Source organism: Pristiophorus japonicus, chromosome 26 (assembly GCF_044704955.1).
Source record: "Pristiophorus japonicus isolate sPriJap1 chromosome 26, sPriJap1.hap1, whole genome shotgun sequence".
Taxonomy (NCBI): domain Eukaryota; kingdom Metazoa; phylum Chordata; class Chondrichthyes; family Pristiophoridae; genus Pristiophorus; species Pristiophorus japonicus.
In genome coordinates, this window is record NC_092002.1 from 18658603 (window position 1) to 18672316 (window position 13714).

The 13714-nt window shown below is 46.6% G+C and overlaps 1 long non-coding RNA gene across 1 annotated transcript in view; it reads right to left on the bottom strand.

Moving 5' to 3' along the window:
- The window catches only part of LOC139239228 (uncharacterized), a 94247-nt gene extending 82620 nt beyond the window's left edge, over positions 1–11627 (bottom strand). Inside the window, exon 1 of the long non-coding RNA XR_011588618.1 lies at positions 11534–11627. This is a non-coding gene — a long non-coding RNA (uncharacterized lncRNA). The remainder of the gene's footprint in view (positions 1–11533) is intronic.
- Between the last annotated feature and the right edge of the window lie 2087 nt (positions 11628–13714).

Sequence of the window (13714 nt, forward strand, 5' to 3'; positions counted from 1 at the left end):
AATAAACCAGTGTCAATGGTGGAGGGATCTCGAAACTACCCCTTTAAGGGACAGTGCTTTAATTGTAAGAAGGTAGGCCACCTAGCAAAAGACTGCAACAGACCCAGACCAGCACCAAACCATGATGCAATGCATAGATACCTCCCGAGGGATGAATCCAAGCCCCCTCAGACAGATCAATGATTGGTTCAATTGATAACCCTTATACAAACCCAAATTGCCATGGGGAGGATGCAAAATCATTTACCGGTGCACGCAATCGCTGATGCACACTCATTAGAGAGACCCATTCAAGGATCAACTCTATGACAAAGTTCAGCCACTTGGTCGGAAGTGGGGTTCTGACGTGATAGTAGCGGGAGACCAGTAGTCCTTGTTTTCTTAAAAGGGGGCAGGCAGCAGATTATGCTTATCGATACTGGCTCAGCCGTTACCATCATCCATACCCCATATCCTGAACGCCATGCAGCGGCGGGCAAGGGTATATGACCCTTAAAGGGTTTAACGGTGATACAACCACCGCGTATACAGGGAAGGCCACTGAACTTCAGTTGGGAGGCCTCACCTGTAGGTCCCAGCGCCAATGCTGATGACCACCCCCGACGGAAGGGGAATTTTAGGGACTGATGTGCTGCATCAGTATGGCACGGTGATAGATTATAATCAGGACTGTGTTTGGATGGGATTGAGAGATAAGGCAGGAGTGATAGAAATTTCAGATGCTCTCTTGGTTTTTGCTATTAAAAAGCCATCTGAGTATGACCCTCCAGGGAGTGAAAATGAAGCTGTAACAAAACTAATTCAGGAACACCTAGCGGTGTTTGCCATGACTGTGGAAAAATGGCAGGCGAGGAATCTATTGAGGGACTGCCCGCCCCCCGCCACTCATTCATTAACAGTACCCCATCCCAAGTGGGAGTCACCCTTTCATCCGAGACACCATAAAATCCCTAGTCGAGCAGTGTGTTCTTAGGACAGGCACTTTCACAACCAATTCACCCGCATGGCCGGTTAAAAAGCCTGATAGCAGCTGGCGACTGACTATTGATTACAGAAAGTTAAATTCTGTAACACCAGCCTGCTCACCGGTAGTAAGAGAAACTCCCACCATATTATCTCAAATTACTGCTGGTTCCAAGTACTGCTGGACCCTCGACATCGCCAATGGATTCTGGAGTTAAAGGGGAAGACCAGTAAAAATTTGCATTTACATTTGAGGACCAGAGCTACACCTGGACATGCTTGCCTCAGGGTTTCCACAATGCCCGCATGATATTCCACAAAAGAATAGCTGCAATTTTAAAAGACTTTTCCCGCCCTACCTGCTTGCTGCAGTACGTAGATGACCTACTGCTGGCAACTGACAGTATGGAGGAGCATCTGTCCCTGTTGCACGAACTTTTGACATTGTTGGCTCAGGCAGGACTAAAGGTGAATCCCCATAAGGCTCAATAAGTAAAAGAACGTGTCACCTTTCCAGGAGTGTCCATTTCTCCAGAAGGATCATCCCCCGACTCGCACAAGGTGGAGATAATACAGCGAGTGCCATTACCCACTTCCAAAACAGCCCTACGATCATTCTTGGGTTTGGTGGGGTACCAAAGGAATTTTATCTCAGGCTTTGCAGCATGGGCATGGACTCATGCCCACACCCAGTCTGTAGCTAAATTAAAAACTGCAGTGATACAGGCCGCATGTCTGATCCCTCCTGATCCCACGCAGCCCTTCCATTTGGAGGTCGGGGCCACAGAACAAAGCCTCACTGTAGTTCTGTGCCAAATGCGAGCTGATCAACTACAGCCCATTGCACATGAGTCTTGAATCCTGCAGAAAAGACATATCCTGCACTCGAGCGCCACCTACTCGCCGTCTTCTGGTCGCTACATCACTTTACCTTTATTACTGGGTTGCAGGCTACAATCCTGCACAGTAGACACACACCTCTGAAACTACTGATGAAACCTGGAGATTCGCCAGTTTCCTTGCAGCGCCTCAGCAAATGGACATTGGAATTTATGGAAAGAAACATTGATACCATTTCCAAACACAACATTGCTGCCACAATTTCTGATCTATGAGGGGGACCCGCAAGAATGTCCGTTACCCCGATTAACTTTGAGACCCATTCTTTGCACAAAGAGCCCATACAGGGTCTACATCTATGGGTCCTCATATCACATTGAAGGATCCCCTCACATCGGGTATACTGACGTATTGCCAGAAAGAACCATCCAGCAAAGATGCAACAGACAGTCTTCACAATATGCAGAAATCGCCGCACTTCTAACTGCTGTGAAGGAAACCTCAGATAGACACGTGAATATTTGGCCCGATAGTGCCTATGCTATAAACACCATGCTCTCCCAGCCCAGATACCACAAAAATTACTATTGAACGATAGACAGTAGGGCTGGTTCATGATCCCTGGTTACACCTGCTCTGGTCATACTTAAACAGCAATCCCAGCCCTGCTTCATAGGAAAGGTAGCAGCAATACAGAGCAGCCAAGGACGCTGCACTTGATGGGGAGATAGAGGATGTAGTTGTTGATTCCTGCAATGCTGTTAGCAAGGCTTCCCCAACAGATCACCTAGATTTAAAATCCCTGCAGCAGCAATACTGGTCACATGCAGACCCCTTCCTCAACCAATAGCCAAGAGACTGCGGATGAGGGCGGAACCAAAAAAATGAGGAAAAGGGTGTACGCAGAATACTTATTTCATGATCCGGCAGACCCAGAGAAAATTGATAAATGGTCCAAGGAATTGCCCAATCCAAAGAAAGGGGGATTGAAAACGTGGGACCAATTGGACCACTTAAGAAATATATATCAACTTCATCCCTGAGACAGAGTGCAAATTTTGACCATAATGGTGCCAAAAACACAAGGAAGAAAATTGCACGACAAGGTAGAAGAAGCTTTGGGGCAGAACGAGCAAGAATTAAACACAGGATGGGAGGCGATTAAACACTGGCTGCAAGCCTTCAGTCCAGCAAAGACAGACTGGGGAAAAATTGCAGCCTGCCAACAGAAAGGAACAGAGGAGGTCCTGGAGTATGACGAGCGGTTTAGATACACGTGGCTAGAACATTCGGGTATGGATAATATGGATGAGGAAATGGATGAACAAGTGTTTGGACTCCTGAAAGCAGCTTTCGTGGCAGGTCTAAAGCCAGAACTGTCCAAAATGCTTAAGGTAGTGTTACCGGACTGGGAAGGTAGAGGAATTACCTTTGCAGCATTGGTGGATCGATGTAACCAATTAGATCGGGATATGGGAGCTAAAGTCCGAGCTGTACAGGCTATGGGATGGAAATCCCAGGATTCTGATAAACAGTCATTAGGAAAATTACCCGGAAAATGTCATTATTGTGGGAAAGAAGGTCACTGGGCCAAGATGTGCAGGGCAAAACAGCAAGGTCACGGCCGGGGAAGAGGACAGAGCCAGGGATACAATTCAGCCAACAAACCAGGCTTGTCACAAGATAATGACCTCATAGAAGCATTTAAGTGACTGACAATACAGCAACAGAAGGAGTTACCTGGGATAGCAAAAAACGATTAGAGCCCACCTTGGCCCCCCTCCTCGCACTAATACAACAGAGGGGAGATGAGCTATATATAACTGTGAGGGTGGGCTATAAGGATGTGGACTGTCTTTTAGACACAGGGGCGGAATTAACATGCTTACCCCGACAATATGGAGACTTTTTGCCGTTGGAAGGTAGGGCATGTACAGCCTATGGAGTTGGGGGCCATAAAATGGAAATTAAAAGGACAACACCAGTACTTATAGTGCTGGGTCTATATGAACTAACCACGCCGGTCTGGATAGGCCCAGTAGACCAACCCCTTTTGGGAATGGACGTTCTAATCCAAGTAGATTCATCGTTGCATTTCGAGGATGGTCGGGTGACATGGTCAATTAGAACTTTGAAGAAAGAAGAATTGAAGGAACACCCGATATGGGCTAAAGATAAGAACGATTGTGGCCTACTCCAGTTGGAGCCTGCGTCATTTACCGGGACCAAGCCTCCATACACTAAACAGTATCCCATCAGTCCAACTGCCATCGCGGGAATCTTACCGGTTATTCAGCAATTGGAGAAACAAGGGGTGCTTATTAAAACACATAGCTCCTCCAATAGCCCCGTGTGGCCGGTACAGAAATCTAATGAGACTTGGCGTTTGACTGTCGATTATGGGAAAGCTAACCAGTGTATTGATCAAAAAGCTCCTTTGGTCGCAGATCCCTCCACCATTTTTAATGCCCTCAAACCAGAACATAAATATTTCTCGGTTATAGATATGGCCAACGGATTTTGGTCGGTGCCTCTGGCACCGGAGGTTCGACAGTGGTTTGCTTTCACGGTCCAAGGACAACAGTATACTTGGACCCGGTTACCGCAGGGTTTCCACATCAGCCCTACGGTATTCCACATGGCTTTACAAAGCCATTTTCGAGAATTACCTCCCCTGTCATCCAAAGTCATCCAATATGTAGACGATATCCTGCTAGCTTCAAACACGGAAGAAGAGCATGAACAAGATTTACGAGCTTTGCTGGACCACCTTTGGCTGAAAGGACATAAAGACAGCATCGACAAAGCACAAATATCCCAAGAAGAGGTTGTATACCTGGGACAAAAGATTTCACAAGGAAAGAGAGAACTTACCCAGGATAGAACTACAGCCATTCAGGCTGCTAAAAAACCCACCACTATTCAGGAACTAAGATCTTTTTTGGGATTGTGTAACTTTAACAGAAATTGGATTGACTCCTTCACACAGCTTGCTCAGCCATTGAATGATATTTTAAAGGGGAAACGTGCCTCTAAAGAAGCCATCACCCTCACTAGGGAACAGCAAGAGGCCTTCCTGAGTTTGAAAAAGGCTTTGTGTTTCGGCACCGGCTCTGGGAATCCCCGACAGTGGTAAGCATTTACCCCGTTTGTCCATGAGAAAGAAGGATACATGACAGCTATACTGACACAAGAACATAGGGATCGGCAAAGACCTATTGGCTATTATTCAGCAAAACTGGATGTGGTAGCCCGCGGATGGGGAAGTTGCCTAAGGTCCGGAAGCTACATTTCGAGCGGTAATGATCATTGCGGGTCTAGTCCTCGACCAAAAGCTGATTGTCAAGTGTCCCCACACCGTACACGCTTTGCTGTCTATGAATAGAATGTCTCAGGTGACAGCAGCTAGATGGACCCGCTGGACAGCAGTTTTGGAAGCTCCTAATCTCCATATCATCCGGGCCAGCCCGGTTAGTCCTGCAACTATGCTCCCAATGTCAGAATCGAGGGAGCAAGAGGGGGGAGAATGTGAAGAGCATGACTGCGTGGAGATTTTAAAAGAAACAGAAGAAGCAGCCTTAGCACCAGAGGAGCCTCTACACAACCCAGACCTCATCCTGTTTACAGATGGTTCCTCCTTTGTTGACAATGGTACCAGAAAAGCAGGATGGGCAGTTACAACCTTATATGATGTAGTGGCAAAAGGATGTTTACCCTCAGGAACGTCAGCACAACAGGCCGAGTTACGGGCCCTGTCAGAATCATGTCGAATAGCAGAAGGACAGACAGCTAATGTCTATACAGATTCATGTTATGCTTTTGGAGTCGCTCACGACTTTGGTCTGTTATGGCGAAAAAGAGGATTCCTCACTGCTGCTGGAACCCCTATCCGAAATGGAAAAGAAGTCCAAGACTTAGTAGAGGCCATACAATTACATCAGGAAGTGTCCATCCTGAAGTGTAAGGCCCATACCAAGGAAAATACCACGGAAGCACAGGGAAATGCCCTAGCCGACCAGGCAGCTAAAGATGCCGCCTCACAGGGCGTTCCCCCAGAAGAACCAACACAGATGTGCAGATTGAAAGCACTCAGGACTCTGACACGAGACCTTCAAACAAAGCAAGGCGAGTGCTCCCGAGAGGAAAAATGGACATGGATTGAGGCAGGAATTAAGCTATGCGAAGATGGTGTCTGGAGACAAAGAGTTACCGACAAGCCAGTCGTGCCACAAGCGCTTATGCCTTTTTTAGCCCAACAGATCCACTCGTGGGGACACTTGGCCTCACAACAGATGACAGCATGGTTCCAGAAAAGCTGGTGGGGTCAGGGATTTAAAAAACATGCCCAGCTGGTAACAGACCGCTGTGTGGTCTGCCAGAAAAATAATTCTGGACCCATCACGGTAATGCCCCAACTGAGGTCCCCTGCCCCTGTCGGACCATTCCAGCATCTGCAGGTTGATTATATATCTCTTCCTTCATGCCAAGGATATACTAACATTCTTGTCATGGTCGACAGATTCTCTAGATGGGTAGAAGCTGTCCCAACTAAAAGAGCCACAGCCAATCACACTGCAAAGGTCTTGTGTAAGGATTACATTCCCCGATGGGGAGTCCCGAGTAGCATTGACTCAGATCAGGGGACACACTTCACAGATGCTGTCTGCCAAGAAGTCTGTAGGTTACTGAACATTACGTGGGATTTACACTGTCCTCATCATCCACAATCATCAGGACAAGTAGAGCGAATGAATCGAACACTGAAACAACGGCTTGCCAAATATCACCAAGAAGGAACACCATGGCCCCAGGCACTACCAATAGTGCTATGTAGTATTAGGGCAACCACAAACAGAACTACAGGTCTAAGCCCATTTGAAATTATAACAGTAAGACCCATGTCGCTGCCAGGAACTATTGATTTACAGAAAGCTGATGTTCACTTAATGAGTGACACTTTGTTATCATACTGTCAGAACCTAACCAATGCTATTAGTTCTGAATCCCGACAGGTATCGGCAGCTTGGGGTAATCCACCCAAAGGAGGACACGACATCATCTAGGGAGTCTGGGTGTATGTGAAAAAGTTGCATAAAGAACCTTTGTGTGCCAAGTGGGAGGGACCTTATCAAGTGTTGACCACCCAGGCAGCTGTTAAAGTCCAAGGAAAGAAAGCCTGGATCCACGCTTCACACGTTAAATGAGCACCCGTAACTGAAGCTGAAATCTAATAAGGACAATTACTTTTTGCCAAAATGTATAAATTTACTGTATTACTGACTGTAGGTATTCTAGGCATTTGCCTACTTCTTACTAGCCGACCCTCTGCACCAAAGGTAAATAGTAGGGCAGCAAGGGAATTACATGTAAATACCTTTTTATATATGTCATACAATTATGCCAAACAAGGTAACATTTCTAGTTGTTGGGTGTGTGCGCATATTCCTATTCACTCAAAGGGAGGAATTCCCTTGAGGCCAGCTCCCTTGAATATCTCGGAAATGGCTGAGTGGATAATTAATCAAAACAAAACAGGCAATGCGTTTCGGGATACGGAAAACTGGGCACGTAAATGGAAGTCAGCAGGTTACAATCTGACTACCTTTGAAGAGGGATCCAACCGTGGTACAATAATTCCAAACGGCCCCCATTTTTTGTTATCACTAATACAACGGGAATAGGAAGACCGGGGGAATCGGTCTGTCTGATTAGAAACATCAAAGGAGGCCAAAATATGGGGTATGGTAACATTTACACCGTCCTAAGAGAGCTATCACAGAAAAAGAGAGGTTCTTTGCCATTCTGATCCCCAGGTATGAGACCGCCAGACTGGCAAGGGAATCCATTAACATGGCATCCGTTGTGGAACGGGTAGCCAATGATACCTCAGAGGTCCTAGTTAAAATCAATGCAGAAATGGTAGCAATGCGCACAGTAGCCCTACAGAATAGACTGGCCCTTGACTACATCTTGGCTGAAAAGGGAGGTACTTGCGCCCTACTCGGAACTGAGTGTTGCAAGTATATCCCAGATAGCTCCGAAGAAATTACCCACTTAGCGGAGCATATCCAAAAGGAGGTAGAAAAACTTAAGCAACCCCCATCATGCACTTTGTGGAGCGGAGCCGCTAAATGGCTAGGTTCAATAGGAACTTCATTGGTGGAAGGTTTAATTCTATACGTTGTAATTATTTTACTTTTATATTGTTTGTTTATGTTGATTAAATGTTGTTGTGACCAGGCCGCTGCAGCTGCTGTCCCTAAGGTGAGACACCTAGCAGGTCCCAGCAAACCATCTGTACATGGCACAGGGGTATGTTATGCTTAAGGGAAGGTTGTTTACTGGTTGAATTAAGATATTGATTTGGATTAAATTGGAATAAGGTTAATTAACCGACTAAAACCAGACTTCCATTGTGGCCACAATGGAATTCGGGTTGGTGTAAATTTTTGTGGAAGCTACTAGTCCGGTCATGTGGCGAAACACATCAACAAAATTTAGAAGGAAACTATATTAACATGTGTGAAATGATTTTGTAGAATGTTTAACCAGTGATAGCTGATGCTTTATGATTCAGTTTGTGAAAGAATCAAAGGGGGGATTGATAGAGAATTCAAACAGGCTGCATTCAGATAGGATGTGAGAATTCACAGATCCCAAGTCAAAGCTGCTACATGCAACTCAGCATGTTGCATTAAGTCATCAATCAACTTGACATTTTAGGACATTTGGTAGTGAGCCAATTAAAGGTTAACAGTATATCAATTGAGCCAATAAGGTCAAAGAAGGCGCGTTCTTTTCTGTAAACTGAGTCAGGTATAAGTACAGCCATTTTGGCCATGTGGTCTCAGTAGGACAAAGGCCTGGCCTAAAGCCAAGAGCTTGTTGCAGCTGCCAGAATAAAGTTACATTAAAACTACAACCAGAGTTCGCATTTCATTGGAAATTAAGAGATCTAACAACTCCCAATACCATACTAGCCACTGCCTCTGACTCAGATGAGCAGTTGCTGATGTTTAAAAGAAAGCCAAACGCCTGCCCGGTGGTGTGTGTTCCACCAGAGATGGTCAGGAACTGCTCTCCCTCTTTCATTCCCACCCCACAGCAGGGCACTATTAGGCCCTGGTAACCTTCTATAAGGTAGCATCCACAGTTTGGTGACCTTCCATGAGGGAAACAATCAACCAATACGTGGCACGATGCCTACCATGCCTGCAACATAATCCTCCCGCATGCAATAACCGAGCCTTGCTTCAAAGCGCACCCCCACCTCAAGGGCCATGGACTCACCTCCAGATAGACGTCATTGGGCCACTTCCACAGGCGCAAGGTAATTTTCAGCATGCCCTAGTGGTGGTGGATCAATTCACTAAATGGATCGAAACATTCCCCTGCCACTCCAACACCGCAATCACAGCAGCCAAAACACTATTGAATAATTTGTTTTGTAGGTGGGGTGTACCAGTACAAGTGGACAGTGATCAAGATTCACACTTTATCGGTAAAATTTTTACTGGGCCCAGCCCCATCTGAGTGTCAGTGGTTCCCAGGAAATGGAAGGTGCTGTCCTTCCTCAGGATGACAGCATTCCAGCTCCCACCACTGACTCTCCCACCATGCACGTTATGCGGTCCACACCCAAGCCCATCAGAGATTGCTTCCACCGATGCTGAGGAGCAGCAGTCCGTAGCTGGGCCTTCCAGGCCAGAGCTTGTCCAGGGCATTGTTCTAGGCCATCTGCACTGTCTGCCCCCCTAACACAGCAGCCCTCAAGCAGCCTTGCTGTAGGCATTAAGGCCTCATTGAGGAGGAGCAGGAGGTGTGGGAGGGGGATGAAGGGAACGGGGGGGGGCGGAATCTTGTAAGGTTTACATATTTCATGATCAAGGCACAGCAAGAGGCCACGGACTAAAATGGTTTAAAAAAAACCTTTGGGACTGTTGAACGGGAGAAAGAGCACCAGCCTGGGCAGATGGTGACTCATAACAGATTAATGCAACTTCTGCGGTCAGGAGCAAGTCCCGATTAAACATCGAGACAAAGGATTTTATACAATCAAGCAGAGGAGCCCATGGATTAATTGGCCGGAAGGGGAAAACCAGTTCCCTATGGAGACTACAAGTCTGTGAAAACCCAACAACAAAGGACCCACAAGGTGTGCATTTTTGGATAACGGGGCTCACTCTCTAAGAAGTCTTGTTTTGTAATTGTAATTTTAGTTGATTTTTATGTAATAAAGTAACAGTTGGGTTTAAGCCTAAACTTTGCATTACGTGCAGTCCTTCCTGTAATTCCCAAAATTTATGAATCAAAGTAGAGTGGAAAACAAACACCCTACAATCTCAGGGCAAGTCCCATTAAGTACAGATGTTTTGATGTATGCGTGTAAATAGTTGTTTTTCATTAATGCACTTGTTGAGTTACTTGCAGCAAAATGCTGTTTATTGAATCATTTGGTTTTGTTGGGGGGGATTATTGGTTACGTTTTTGATAAAAATGTCACTTTGACTCTTTGCTGTTGGTGTCGTGTGTATCATTCCAAAGTCCAGCATAGATGTGTCTTTATAGTGGCATATAGCATGGCCAGTATTAAATGCATCCCTCATCTTCCTCCATTCAAACAAACCGATCTATTATGAGCTGACGATGTGCGGCTCTTGCTCCGGCAGCATCTCCACACTGCCTCCCCTGTGGATGGGGTGCCTCGTAACGACCAAGTTGTGTAGCATGCAGCACACCACAATGAATTCAGAGACCTGTTGAGAGGAGTATTTAAGGCCTGCCTCCAGAGCGGTCGAGGCATTGGAAGCGCTGCTTGAGCACTCCAATTGTCTGTTTGATGATTTTGTGGGTGGCTGCATGGCTCTCATTGTAATGTTCCTCGGCTTCTGTGGTGGGGTTGTGGAGGGGAGGTCATGAGCCAGGTAGCTAGGCCGTATTCTTTGTCCCCGAGCAGCCAGCCGCGTGCTTGCCTTTGTTGCTGAAACATCTGTGAGACACTGCTCGCACGCAAGATGAAAGCATCATGTGCGTTCCCTGGATTGCGGGCATTCACTGCGAGGATGCACTGAATGTAGTCGCACACCAGCTGGATGTTAGTGGTATCCCTTTCAGTTTCTGAATAACTCTGTGTTGTGGAATGGTACTCGCAAGGCCACGTGTGTGCAGCCAATGGCTCCTTAAACCTTCGGGAAGGTCGCAATTCTGCCAAACCCCAAGTACACGCTAATTCTGAATGTCCCTACTCATTGGGAACTTTGTGAAGTCCATTCTGCGGTCGTACAGAGCCTTTGTAACATGCAGAATGTAGTGATGTTTAACGTATTGGATCTCACTTTTGCAGCACAAGTCACAAGATTTCTGGCTAGAAACCCCAACTTGTGATTTTGCATATTATTTACATATGAAGGGATAGGCAGAGGACATTGCCCCACCAACCTGAAGTATAAAACATGGCATACTGATATCAGATCCTGTCCCAAAAATTGCGACTCTGAAATAGCCACTTGTCTCACTACACTTAGCGAGTAAATTCGGAGACCTTAATTGTTAATAGATTTACCTAATCATAAATATCACACAATCTAGTCATAAACATCACACAAAAATGAGAGTTTCATTTTTTTCATCACTCTCAGCTTAATTAAGGAAAATCTTTGTGCTTTACAGGAAGCTATAAATATGTACCTATGTAAATATGAAAGGTATACAGTACTATACAAGTCCTTACCTCTGGGAAGATTTAAAGGCAGATGATAATGCAGTCTGAAATGTTTAGTTTCTGAAGAACATAAAGAATTATTAGTCAAAAAGCACAATGACGGATTCTAAAACCATATTCACTATTATGTCTAGTAATGATTCCACGAGGCAAGGTATTGTACTTGAACTGTGGTGAGCCTAGTCCATTTATTGCAGCTCCTGAGTGAGGATACAGTATGGTGAGCTCCCTTTTATACCAGGTTACCTGTCGTGTAGAGGTGACCCCTAGGTCTCCACCAGTTGCACCCTCTGGTGGTACAAGCATAGTGTATACAGTGTGAAGGTACATTCAGTAGTCTTGTGTAACTGTATATTGAGTGTACTTATGTTATACATACACAACATCACTCTCCCCTAAGTCTTGTGCCATTGGCCTTTGCATTGTGTGCTCTGGCCCTAGACTTGATGCCCAAAGCCCTTGCACCTCGTCTATGCTTTGGCTAGGCTCTCTCCCTGTTGACCCCCAAGTCCTTATTGCCACAACATTGGGAAATGGTCAGCAGTGGACGGTTTGAGTGGGTTCTGGGTGTGATCCATGTGTGTCCATGGCTACATACATCCATTTCCACCACCCCCCTCCCCCCATACATAGATCATGTGAGTGGCTCAATACCTGCATTTGCATACATGTACAGAAAGAAAGAAAAAACAAAAAAACATGGGATTAATTTCAACACTGTTTGGAGTTAGCAGTAGTGGAACAAGTACATTTTACAGGTAAGGTACATACGTGGTATCACAGTCTTGCCCCTGGGTTGTGTTGGTGCAGGTGGGTGAGGACGCTAGTTTCAGAGTGACCGGACTGTGGGCTCACCTGGCTGAGTCTCAGGGCCTTTGCCATTGCCTAGTGGTGGGCAGAGCCACAGGAGTGTGTGGCCTCCCTGTCCTCCTTTGAGGGCTGCGGTGTATCCTTGCTGCCCTTCAGCGATAGTGGGAGCCTGGTGAACCCAGGTCCCGTTGGGAAAGCTGGAGGATGCTAGCCTCTTGCTCCCATCCTCCCTGATGATGGGAGCAAGAGGCTAGCTGGTGGCCAGAGAGGTAGAGCCGATCAGGGGCAGGGTACCGGTAATGGTGCCTTTGCCGTTCGCTGATCACTGGTCCTGCAGCTGGTATGCTCCCTCTGTGTGTGGCCACACTCCCTGGGGCATCACATTGGTCCCGGAGGCGCAGGCTACATTAGTCGGGTAGCCCACTGGACCTGGGTGCTTCCGACGGAAGGTTGCCCTTGGTTTTGTCGGCATGCATGTAAATCCCAGCATCGTACATCATCAATTCATTTACTCTCACAATACATTGGTTCCAACCACAATCGCCCGACTTATCATGGTTAGTTACATTTACAAACTTGAATTTGTCAGTTACATCTCTTACATATGTATTGCCGGCATCGCTATATAAAGAGTGGAACTGTCCCTTTAATTGTGATGGGTTGCCGGTCTCCTTTAAGAGGTCCTTGCAATTTTTACCCCAATTCAGTTCGCTGCTCGGCATCACATGTTGCTCCATCAATGCTGCCCCTTATGGTCTGGCCGCCGCCATCTTTACTTCAGGCGCTTCACCTCATGGTTCGGGCTCCATCTTCTTTCTTTCCAAGAGGTAGGCTGCGGTGATCCTTTTCTCCCCAGGTTCTGCCATGGAAGCAGGGAAGCATAGCGCTAAACACGCCACAGAGAACAGGTATTCATACCTCCTATTAGCGATACTGCTCCACTATTTAAAGGGATTAGCAACCGGCTCATTGCGAAGTCAGAGGGAGTTCTAGCTACTATACACGCACAATTTGTAACTCTTGCCTTGCTGTGGTTGTTTAATTACTTTCCTTAGCATTTACCAACCCGGGAGCACCTCGTCCCTTGCTACATTGATGGGGGCTGCACTGGCACTGCACCATTCCATGTGGCAACTATTTCATAGACGGCAGCTGCGGGGACTCATATGGAAAATGTGGACCGAGGCATGAGAAGGGCCCGTAGAGGTCACAACAGGAGGTCTTACTCCAGGGTTTTCCGGGAGCACCTCTCCTGCATTAATCTGTCAGAGGAATAGTGCCGAAGAAGGCTGTGCTTCAGCAAGTGGTGGTCACAGAGCACTGCCACCTCCTGCATCCAGACCTCCAGCCTCACATCAGGATCAGGCAATGGCAGTTAAG